Source organism: Leptinotarsa decemlineata, unplaced genomic scaffold (assembly GCF_025532065.1).
Source record: "Leptinotarsa decemlineata unplaced genomic scaffold, Ldec_3_MD MMD2_tig00026328_RagTag_RagTag, whole genome shotgun sequence".
NCBI classification, from domain to species: Eukaryota; Metazoa; Arthropoda; class Insecta; order Coleoptera; family Chrysomelidae; genus Leptinotarsa; species Leptinotarsa decemlineata.
The window spans coordinates 7,130,988-7,144,123 of NW_027412688.1; the positions used below are offsets into that span (position 1 = coordinate 7,130,988).

At 35.6% G+C, this 13,136-nt stretch overlaps 1 protein-coding gene across 8 annotated transcripts in view; it reads right to left on the reverse strand.

Annotated features, from left to right (window-relative positions):
* Window positions 1-13,136, reverse strand: part of LOC111507772 (G-protein coupled receptor Mth2) — a 131,651-nt gene that overhangs the window by 53,522 nt on the left and 64,993 nt on the right. The gene's annotated exons all lie outside the window — the stretch shown is intronic.

Genomic DNA, 13,136 nt, shown 5'->3' on the forward strand with positions numbered 1-13,136 from the left:
TCAAACTTAGATACTTAAGTTAAGTTTTCTTTGTCATCATTTCTGTCGTTAAGTTTCACCTTGCAAGTAAATAAAACCGAGTAATAATCATTCTGTGTTTTCTTCTTTAACTTATCACAGCAATAGTAACAACAATTAGGTAATCATTGGCTGTCGCGGGCCAGATTGATGACAGTAAATCATTGGCTGTCGCGGGCCGGATTGATGATACTGGCCGTCCGGAATTGGCCCGCGGGCCGTAGTTTGGAGACCCCTGTGCTATGTTGATGTTCTCTTTTGTTCAGTGGCTTAATTAAACCACCTGAGGCCCGTGGCAAATTCATTGGATGGAGCTCCAAGAAAAATCGTCACGTTGTATAGGATATTTCATCAAGCGCTTCCTATCGTTAGATTTCAATGAAACAAAGTGTCTGTGAGATACCATCGAAATTTTTCATTCGGACCTTCTTTGCTGTTAGGTATTGGATTATTGAATTCGAAATGAAAGGTAAAACAAGAAAAATTTAGCATGATTTGAAACAATAAAATCAAAAAGAGCTATAAAAAACCAATGAGAAATCTTCTTAACACGAGAAAAAAAAAATACCCTGATGAAAATTTCTGTAAATACCTGACGAATTTATTTTCCTTAGTAGCACCAGTTCAGGATCCTGCGGGGAGTGACACAAATACACTGATAATCCTTCTTCTTCATCTACACAAAATCTATCGTTATCATAAAACTTCCTCTTGGAATGGGGATAATAGAGGCTTCCATTCTCTTGCACGAAATATCTTTCATTGGGGTCCGAGTTATTCATTTTGAAATACTGCCATCTATCATTGCGGCACGTCAACGCGCACACTGTGTACTTATTGGTATTGTAGAGTTTCTTTTGGTACTTGTAAATCGGTACTGTGAAATTCACAGGCAAAGAGGAGTTGCTTATGCAGGTACTCTCCAATATTCGGCCGTCTTCCTCTACGTGAGAATGGTAAAATCCAGAACGACAACATTTTCTGATACAAGAGTTTGATTTCTTGCATCCACAAGGTTCTGTTTCTATCACTACGTAACTGTCTTTTTCGATAGTACTGGTAGTGCCAGTAGCGTTATACTCATGAAAGGTGGAACACAGCAACGTAGACACCAGTAAATACTTAAATATTGCTGCCATGTTCATCAACTGAAAATAGTCACAACAAAATTGATTTCACCACGTGTCTGTAATCTCAATGATGGCTGTGTGAAGTATCAATTTTCAGCTGCGATTAAATTGTTTAGAATATTTACAGGCTTGTTAAGAATGCAAAATAATACAGTCAGTGAGTTGAAGAAAATGTGCAATCTGGTAAACTAAGTACTGATTTCTATCAGCAAAATAACTAGGGTAGCAAAGGGCATGCTTTTCATAAAATTCTTGAATGAAATTAATTAGAAAATTCAAGGTAATCAATAGTAGGATTCATTATATTTCTGTTCTCTCAAATAATATTCAAATTCAAATGGGTGGATTTTTACAAGACGTCAGTTTTTCGAACAAGATTCTTATGGCTAGGATGAAATCAAGTGAGCTAATGAATGTCATTGCATAGTGTCATCGATTACATGAATAGATTCAAGTCATCTGTGACATAAAGTCGTAATTCATGAAAGAATTGAGTGCTTCACCTTGTAATGTTATTCAGATTGGTGCTGATGGTGCAAGACAAATGTTCCATTTCGGAACTTCGAAGTCCACCTTGAGGACGTGAGTTTGAAGTACAAACTGAATAGGACAAAGTTATTTATGTATAATTCGATGTTCATATAAATGTTGTTATTCAGAAGAATATTTCTTTCTTGAGGTTCAATAATAGGTTAGGTTAGGATATGTCCAAAGTAAGTGGGTCTATTCGACTCTCCACAGTAACTCGCAAGGATTTATTGTGGCTCACATCTATTTACACTTGACCAAATAAACCCAGCTTCTAAGCCGATCAGTTTGTATGGTGAGAGGTCTTTCAGTTCAGATGGTAAAAACCTGATTCGGTTCCCAGCGGGGCAGGCACAATGTATGTGCTCTGCTGTTTCATCGTTTTCCCAACAGAGGCGACACACACTGTCTTCCGATAGTCCGAGTCGCTGCATATAATGATTCAAATTACAGTGACCAATGAGAAGGCATGCTAGACATCATAGTTTACCCTACTGTAGTCCAACAACTGTTTGGTATCAAGCTTCGAAGGGTGAATAAACGCTTTGGAGTGAGCCAATCCTGGAAGATTCTGCCAGGAGTCCATGAATCTTCTTGCCATCCAGGTATTCAATCTGTGTTTGGCAAAGCCTAAAGCGATGCCAATGACAGCTTCTGGTCCGATGAAGCTGATTGCCGCACACTCCTTTGCAAAGGAGTCAGCAGCCTCATTGCTTTTCAGGCCAGTATGGCCAGGAATCTAGACCAGAGACAATCTGTTGAGTCTTCCTATCGAGGAGGATCGTGTATGCCAAGTTGCTACCAATTTAGAAGTTGCTCGGTAGAAGCCAAGATCTTTCAACGCCGATTGACTGTTCGAGAATATTTTTATTGACTTGTGAATGAGGTTGGATTCTTCCAATATCTCCGCACACAATTCAATAGCGTAAGTTTTCGCTTGAAATACAGTCGCACATGTTCCTAGGCAGGTTGATATATCTGTCCTGGGTCTGCGACTGAAAACACTTGCATCAGGACTAGATGGTGTTTTGGATCCATCTGCGAACTAACCTGCTCCTAATATTTTCTTCTCCCGGAGGATCTAGTCTTCTCTACTCGGGAATAGTACTTCATAAGGCAGTTCGTAGTTGACAGTTGACGTAGTTGACAGTTGACATAGAGTCAGAAGTCATTTCCAGAATGCTGTGACAATCGAAACGTCGCGTCGTGAAGTAACTTAGCTTGGAATCTCTTGCTTTTTTTTGTTCAATTGTTCTATTTTCACTTGTATTTAATTTCATTTCAGGGCTTTTTTGCTTGATATAATTGTTTTTAATTTTCATTTGTATTGATTCTTTTAGGGATTTCAAATCATTTTATATGATATTAGACAATGGAAGCCGGAACTGATGAAATTCATCATGAAACATTGTCAATCACCTTCAAACAAACATAATATCAAATCTCTCTGTCGAAACTTTGGAGACTTGGAGACTTGCTTTCACATGAACTCTGATGATAATCTTCAGTTATTATAAACCAGAAATATAAATTTATTGTCGCTGCAGGAAAAAATTGGATTTTGCTTAATTTTTCGCACATATACCTCATAAATAATTTCCTTAATTATTTTGTTTTCAATAGTTATACAGGGTGTCCCTGGACTTCCTCTTTTCCTCTCGGGAATGTATAGATGGGGTCAAAATATCACCAGTACTTCATATAACTTTTTTTCCTAAAATCCTTCGTTACCAAGTAACGGGCCCTCGAAGTTACAAAATGAAAAATGTTTTTCTTTGATAACTTTTCAAGTGAATATTCAAAATAATCCAAATTTTGGTACTTGACTAAACAAATGAATTCCTTCGATGAGCTTTCATGCAGGAGTCAGTTGTTTTGCTACAAAGTCAGGAACGGACTACCCCCGATGGTCCACACCCCAAAACTTTGAAATGACAGATATTTTTCAATATTTTTCAACAAATTAAGGTTACTTGGATAATTTTATGAATAAGAGTACTCGTGTGGAAAGTCGATCGGAGCAACGAGTCTTGATAAAAATGTAGTTTCACTCGACGACATCAAACCCGCTCGTCCACCATTATTTGAAATGAATAATTATCAAAGCAGAAATAATAATGATAACGTTAATTCAACAACATTTATCCTGAGATGTCTACCATTATTCGAAAATATTAGTTCTTAAGGAAAATGGAAATGATAGGTATAATGTTCATAACGAATTTTTATAATGCAAACACGTTTAACTAACGAAACTCAAGAGCCTCAAGAGCAAACAGAAATGAAAAATCCGTTACAGAAACTGCTCGATATGACCACCTTCTCTCTCTATACATTTTCTTAGTTTGCGAAGACACCCTCTCTGTACTTGAAATAGCATTCCAGGGTCGTTTCGTATGGCTTCACAATGTAATGTTATTCTATTCAACAATGCATCTCTTGTGTGAATAGGTGTAGCGTAAACAAGGCTTTTTAGATGCCCCCACAGAAAGAAATCCAATGGATTTAAATCCGGAGACCGCGATGGCCATGAATATGGCCCACCTCTACCAATCCATCTATTGTGGAAAATATGGTTCAGATGGTCACGCACAATCAAACTAAAATGAGGAGGAGCGCCATCATGCATAAACCACATATCTCTTCGGGTTTGCAATGGAACATGTTCCAAAAGTCCATTCAAATCGTTCTGAATGAACTCCAAATAACGTTCTTCATTCAATCGGTCCTGTAGAACGATTGGTCCTATAAGATGGTTTCCTATGATACCAGCCCAAACATTCACGTTGAATTTCCGTTGGTGTTTGGTTTGCAATGTCCCAAGGGGATTTTCTTCGGCCCATATATGGAGATTATGAGAGTTGATAACTCCATCTCTACTGAAACCTGCTTCATCAGTGAATAAAACTCGATTAATAAAAGTCATATCCTTTCTTTGCCTATCCATGAACCAATTGGCATATTCCAGTCGTGCTGGAAAATCTTGAGGTGTCATGGCATGTACCTTCTGGATGTGAAATGGGTGGAGCAGTTGTTCCCTAATTATTCTATGAATAGTGGACGTGGATGTATGGAACTGTTCTGATAGATTTCTGATGCTCATTGAAGGATCATCAGCGACGGCTTCCAAAATATTTTCCTCCAATACAACGGTACGTACAGTCCTAGGAGCGCCCTCACCACCTCGTTTTGGCAAAACTGTACCTACAATAATATCGAATTAAAACAACGTGCTCAAATTAATTATCAATTATTACATACCTGTCTCCCTCAAGCTGCGATCGACACGCTCGAATGTTTCTCTTGACGGTACCGTTCGATTGGGAAAATGCTCGGAACACAGACGACGAGCTTCTGCAGCATTACAAAATGCTCGTCCATAAAATACATGCATATCTGCATATTCATTGAATGTAAACTGTTCGGCCATATCAAAAAAATTCAAAATATCCTATAGAATATTGACAATACAATGATAGTCATATGACAACGCACCACTCAACAAAATAAAATCGCATTCCAGTTTCTCATTTTTTATCAAAACTTTCTAAAAGGTTTTTTTTGTCAACATCTGTGAAAGAAATGGAACATAATTATTCCCTGGATATTTTTCACCTGATCATGTGCAGCCGTTTTTGTAGTTCATTCGTTTGCTTTTTATTAGTATAGTAAATATTTTTTCCGATGTGCGTTTTTTCAGCTAAATTTAGATTCGTGTTAAAGAATTTCTCCCATAAAATTATAATTATCAGTGAAACTCCTCAACAGTTTAGCTGTGAAGAAGAATTTGAAACATTCGAATGTTGAGTTTCATGAGATTCAGATAACTGATCAACACGAAACGTGATTATTCCACACGTATTATGTACATACAAAATATGGAATGAATTCGATATTTCATAGTAGAGTAGCTTGTTAGTTTAAAAACACCACGAATCTACAGAACTTGATATTTCTTTTGAAAAAATATCTGCTATCACAATTGTGACTTAAACTTCCATATAGGTACTGTACTTTTTGTTTACGACTTCATTTTAGCATACTTTGTATTATTCCTGTTATAAATGTTGTTGAATTAACGTTATCATTATTATTTCTGCTTTGATAATTATTATTCATTTCAAATAATGGTGGACGAGCGGGTTTGATGTCGTCGAGTAGAACTACATTTTTATCAAGACTCGTTGCTCCGATCGACTTTCCACACGAGTACTTTTATTCATAAAATTGTCCAAGTTACCTTATTTTGTTGAAAAATATTGAAAAATATCTGTCATTTCAAAGTTTTGGGGTGTGGACCATCGGGGGTAGTCCGTTCCTGACTTTGTAGCAAAACAACTGACTCCTGCATGAAAGCTCATCGACGGAATTCATTTGTTTAGTCAATTACCAAAATTTGAATGATTTTGAATATTCACTTGAAAAGTTATCAAAGAAAAACATTTTTCATTTTGTAACTTCGAGGGCCCGTAACTTGGTTACGAAGACTTTTAGGAAAAAAAGTTATATGAAGTACTGGTGATATTTTGACCCCATCTATACATTTCCGAGAGGAAAAGAGGAAGTCCAGGGACACCCTGTATATGCCAAATTTGAGACCTCGAAATTTCACAATTTTCAAAACTAGCAAACACTCCCATTACATAGTTACTGATACAAAATTTATCACTTCCGGTTTTCAATATTCTCAACACGACAGTTTCACATGAGTAACGATTTTTGAAAACCTAGTGTCATTCTCACATACAATTATTTCCACCCAAATTTTATTTCCCTCATACCTTGAATGATTATCATTTATAGGTTTTTTGAGATGGAGATAATATAATTTATCACCAATGATTTTTTTTCGAATTTTTCACGAGATATTTTTCATTTTAACAATATCATACTCTGAAACATTTTCCAACAGTCATCAGTTCTCAAAGAGCAATGAAAAATGCATCTCATTCATATTGATATTCTGAAACATGAAATCGCTAATTTTCTCATTGTATTTATTGAAATCACTCTGTCAATGTGAAATACGATATGCTGCATGTTAATAAGTTAATACAGTATTTAAACGGATTCAACTGATAAAAAAGATTTAATAACCAAGCACTTGTAATTTCGAATAAAAACGAATATAACATCTGGCAAACTTCATAAATAAACCAGTGACATTAAACATCAAGTTGTGATTCATATGGAGGCAACACCAAGTCACGTAATCTGTAGACCAGCGACAAAAGTACTCTCTCTGTGTTTGATGTCCGGATAATGCTCGAAATAACAAACATTTGTCAATGTCACTAAGTATGGGAAAAACCACTCTGCAATGTAAACACTATGTTCTTTGATAGTCAATGATCTCTTATTGAGAAGTAGAAAGGTAATGTCATATACAGTCGGCAAAATATCGCATTTTGCAATATTTCATTTATTTCTGGTTTTGTTTACTTTGATTTGTTTTATTTAAATTTTATTTGTAACACACGGATGTACATCCGTTCGTCTTTGACATTATCACTACGTTTCGGCAAAATCCCACTTGCCATATTTATACACCCGGAATAACACTTTAGCATGTGATACCATTCGGCACATATAGGAAGTACCTTGCAACGAATCTTCCAAATAGAGGAAGTTGATCAGGTACCTGATTATTAAACTTCAGCTTTCTGGGCGGCATTAGCTGAGTTAGTTGTTGTTTTTCTGTCAGATATCTGCCCCACGTACCTACAAAGGCAAGGGTAAGGTGTTATCGCCTAAACTTGAGCCTGTTAGTTTTATGAAAATAATTACACTTGAAAATATTGTCAAATAACACTATCTTGTGTGAGATTCACTGAACAGTTTACAAAACCGTAACATGTGTTCCGTTATACAATAGCTTCCATAGGCGTGTTCACACTTACTGAATTCTACGGAAGCTGTTCAAGTGATTTGACACATTTGATTCCACCACGAGCGGTACATATCAGAAATACGCGACGAACTGTGGCTACTCATCATTTTAGGGTTCAACTCAGTACATCTCTAACTCCACTACTCAAGAATTCTTCCATTCGGAGAACTGAGTTTATGTGAAATAAACTTCCTGAAAACGTTTTACCAAATGAATTTAATCTGCAGCGATTCAAATCCAACGTGAATCGCTACTCCCGCACAGGTACCGCTCTCAGAGAGCCTTGAGGATTTTCCTGTAGTTCTTGTGTTCTGTTTCCAAAAAAAAAAGACCAAATCAACCAGATCTATTGGGCAAACTGAGGAAATGTCAGTATGTTTCGACTCTGGACCTGACCGGTGGATTTTATCAAATTGAGATGAAAGAATACGACGTCAAGAAAAAAAGCCTTCAATTCCAAGCAAGAGCACTACGAGTACCTCAGGATGCCTTTTGGTTTGAAGAACACTGAAGCGACGGTTCAAAATTCAACAAATGAAACATAACGACTATCAAACTTACAGAAATCGAAGAGAAAATTAAGTTCAATTCCGCAAGATACCAAAAATGCAATTTAACTTTCTAGGCTGGACATTGCTCAAAAGAGATTTTTTATGAATAAAAAAAATTAGAAAGAATTGAATTGATAGGCTTATATTTTTAGGAGTGATTAATTTTTAAAAAAGAAAGTTTTTGGTTTTCTACTACTCTATCTTGATACAAAAATATGTGAAGATCTTCCATAGAAAAAAAGATCAAGATGGAGTAGTAGAAAGCCAAAAACTTCTTTTTCTAAAAAAAAGTGTATGCAAAAAACAGTTACCAATTGAAACAAACTTCGAAAAAACCTTTTTTGAAAAAGATTCTAAGGATGGAAAGCTACATCTGAAATTTCAGAATAATTTATACTTTGCATATTCCTATTACACTCTTCTCAAAATTCCCATATTGAATAAGGGTCAGCTTAACACAAAATAATTTTTTACAGAAAACTAAAACTTGTACGCATTTTTGAGAAATGATCATTTGGAAATTACTTAACAAATGTATTTATGCTCGACAAAAAATATCAGAGAGCTGATATTTTTTGTCGAGGACGTTTGGACGTGACGTCCAAAACGTGCAAAAAAAAATGTCTACTTGTCAAGAATAACCATAGAACGAATTGACTACTCAAATGAATGAATCGTCCTTCTACCACATCCGGAGACGATCAAATTCATACGTGGAAATCCAAACAAAACTAAAAACTTCATTTGCGGAAGTTATCCCATATTCCAAACGGATACCAACTATTCTGTGATCAAACCATAACCAACAAAAACCAAATCAGAACACCAGAACCGTCCGCAGCACTTCATCTTGGAAACTCTGATTGGACCAACTGCAATCGATTAAAGCAGCCAGTGACCACGAAATATCCATCCAACAGGTAGCCGGTATTTCAAGTTATCTGACATCTCTGTACGTCACGAAGCAAGGATATGTCAATGGACACGACCTGACTATGAACCACAAGAAGTTGAGATGTGCAGGGTTCAGCTTCCTGACTAACCCTCACTAACTGTTGGTTTCTTCATCTCCTGAAGACGCCAATTTGGTTAGCAAAAGGTGCGTCGACAAGAGTATTGCATTTCTGGTGAATGGTAAAAGTGCTGACTAACTGTTGGATTGATTCTACGCCAGAAGTTCCATTTTTGTCTTTAACTCTCACTTTTTCATGGGAAGATTCATTTGAATTGTGAAACTAGTGATGTTCAATCTTCCTCTTGAAGATGATCACTTGGTGATCGAAGTATCGAGGTGTTAAAATTACGGTTTGGTGTTAGGAAAAAACTCCAGTAATATTAATTGTGAAAGTTCCAATCGTAAATGTCCGGTTATAGAAAAAACAGAATCTATTAAATATTTGGGTATTGTTATTGATCAACATATGAGATGGGTCAAACGAGTATCATATGCAACAACACAAAGAATGAGACAACTCGTTAGTAAATTTTATACTTTCAGAGATTTTCTTTTTGAATGAATCAGTTTTTGGCAGAATCCATTGATAGCTTACAAAGAGCACAGAAATCAATTTTGAAAATAGTATTCAAAGGATCATCTATATCAAGAGACTAATTTTCTTAATATAAGATAATGTGTCTATTATAGATGTTCCAGAAATTTTGTAACCATGTAGGTTAGGTTAGGTCAGGTCCAACTACGAACTGCCTTATAATGTACTATTCCCGAGCAGAGACGACTGGATCCTCCGCAAGGAGGAAATATTAGGAGCAGATTGTTGCTGGTTCACAGATGGATCAAAAACACCTTTCGGTTCTGGTGCAGATGTTTCCAGTCGCAGACCCAGTACCTATAGAGATATCAACCTGCCTAGAAACCTATGCGACTGTACTCTTTTGAATGGGGAATGTTTCTCAATTTGGGTAATTACAGCAAATGCCATTTTGAACAAAATAAAGTTGAGTTTAATTCATGAGTTTTTCAAATTCACTTCGAAAAGTATTCAAATTGATGTTTCAAATGTTGGATTATAATTTTTGAAGGGATTTGTTTCTAATTCACATATTGGCAACAGCGCCTATATCGAGTTGAAATAATTTATACGTACCTAGATATTCTACTTTAAAAAAGGAAAATCATCTTTATAAATCAACAATCAAGGCAAAATATAAATTATAATTCAATACCATCTCCACAAGCCACATAAACAACAGTTGTTTTGTTATTTATTTATATAGAGGAAGATAAGTTAGGTGCACAAAATGTCATATGTCACAGAATGTATCGGAACTCGGAACATAAGTAAACAGAACAGCACGCCTCTGAAATATGTCATCTTTGTTTGTCTCATACAGGTAACAGATTCATTGTCCTTTATTAGCTATAACCGATGTCGCCAAAAGGTGAAATAGAAACGAATCCCTTTAAATGTTGAATGCATTATTTTATTTCTCTTTTTTAAGTATTTAAATAATTTTTTAAAGAAAAGGTTGAAATGATAAGTTCAAAATGCGTTATTTTAGAGCTATTTTGTGAAAACTACTTGATTTTCGTCAAAAAGAACATTCCCCATTGTGTGTGGAGAGATTGGAAGAACCCAACCTCATACACAAGTCAATAAAAATATTCGCGGACAGTCAAGCGGCGTTGGAAGCCCTTGGCTCCTACCGAGCAACATCTAAGTTGGTAGCAAATTGCCAAAAACGACTCTCCTCGATGGGAAGACTTAACAAGCACATTACCTCTGCTCTGTATTTCTGGCTATACTAGCCTGGAAGACAATGAGGCTGCTGACTCCCTTGCAAAGAAGGCTGCTGCAAGCAGCTTCATCGGATCAGAACCTGCTTCAGGCTTTGCCAAACAAAGATTGAACACCTGAATGGCAAGAAGATTTATGAAATTCTGGCAGAATCTTCCAGGATTGGCTCACTCCAAGGCGTTTATTCACCCTTCGAAGGTCGAAGGGTGAACTCATACAACAGTGAGAGTAGAGTAGTCGAGAGTTTAAATATTGCAATAAAACTCTACAAGAAAAGCCACATACAAAGATACGTGTTCTATTATGGTTCAAAACTACCCACTCCCAGTAGAATTGAAAACAATTAAAAAAATATATAAATTCAAGTATACCCATAATCGAAAACCCCAAAAAAAATTGTCATAAACTGAAAAAAATTAATAAATTTTCTATATTCAATAACAGTTCCTATAACATCCGTATTTCTTCTCATACAAGCATATACACTTCATTATTTTAACTTTACCGATGCATCATCAATTTATGATGACGCTATGACAACCGCTATGAACAGATGACAATTCGTTAACATTTGTCTTCTTATCAAAGACGTATGTTACAGTGATGATCAATTAATACTCATAACAGTGGAAAGAGATAACCAGACAGCCGACAGTGTTTTACAATTTACCTACATTTGCCAAACATGATATTGACAGTTGACAGTATCATTGTTTTATGTTACTGGGTATTGTTTTCGTCAGTTTTACAGTGTCTCTGCATCCATGCACGGATGATTTAATGGAAACTCGTTTGTTAATATTAATGTCTGCAAATGTTTTGGAAACATTGCAATGCCACCTTTTTCGTTAACTGTCACATCTACATAAAAACTAACTTTTGAGATTGTTAGAATTTCCATAAATTTGAAAATGTTAATTCATTGTCATTACCTACACGTTATAATTTTTATCGGGATATTAGCCACTTCGTCTTACATTTGACCACAATTTCGCGATTTATTTCATATGCACATCAACGAAGACGTATCGGTAAAGTTAAAATAGTCGAAGTGTACTTAACCTACATCTACTCCTTTTGTTTTCTGTATGACTTTAGTTTTTTTTAGTAATTATATCACCATTATATTATGATTTAGTATGATAAAATGTATATACAGAACTTTTTTCGGGGTAAGTAATATAATACAACTAGCGACCTGCCCCGGCTCTGCACGGGTGCAATGCTGGTACTAAATATAAAATTACCCTCCGGAAATTCAAGGACATGTAGAAACAGATAATTTTGTTCAATTTTTGTTTAATGGACGTGCCTTTTTCACTCAAATATTCCAAATGGGGCTAGAGCCCCACTTGAAATATTTGAAAATCCTATCTTATTGCACAATATAAAACGAACCTACATACGAAATTTCAGCCTCCGAAAATATAGGGATACGAAGAAACAGTGATGAAAAGGTAATTTTCATTATGTAAACACGCCCCTTTAACCCCCACGGGGGCGCCCCAGTTGAAATAAATGAAAATCCTTTCTTAGTGAACATCTAAGACCTAGAAAGCACCTAAATACCAAATTTAAGCTTCCTAGGACTTACCAGTACGGAGAAACAGAGAAAAATGTGTGTTAAGTGACTTTGGCATTTATAAGTATAGATACACGCATTTCAATGCCTAGGTGGAAGTTACTCATTCAAGATAATTGGAATATAATAATTATTTATGTCATACAATAATTTGTTCATTATCGTGAAAATATATTTGATTTGATTAGATTTGAATTCATGCTTTCGAAATGTAAAGACGTATTTTTGTATCTTATAATAAATTGTGACTTTTATAAAAGAACTTTGACATCCGAACGTCAAAATGTGTGCTTAAAATACAGAAAAGTTAATATAACTCAGCTAATAACTTGTATATTCATTAATTTTAAGGCGGTAGGAAGTTCGATGGGTCAGATACTCTTGAAAATTCTTAACTTTCATAATTTTTCAAAACTGCAGCATAGTTTATCTTTCCATAGTTTTAACTCTATTGGTTTTTTTCGTTAACATTGTCGTGTACGTAAGAACAACATTCTTTCAAAGTTGGAACTTATGTGAACTTAGGATTAACGAGGCCTTACCATCCAACATGTGGTTCCTAGAAGGTGAAAAATTTAACTATTCCTCCTAAGATATTATTGTCATGTTATATTCAGCATTTCTGTTGGCTTGCGGGGTGAAACTCTTTTCAATTCTGATATATTCTGTTCAATTTTAAAC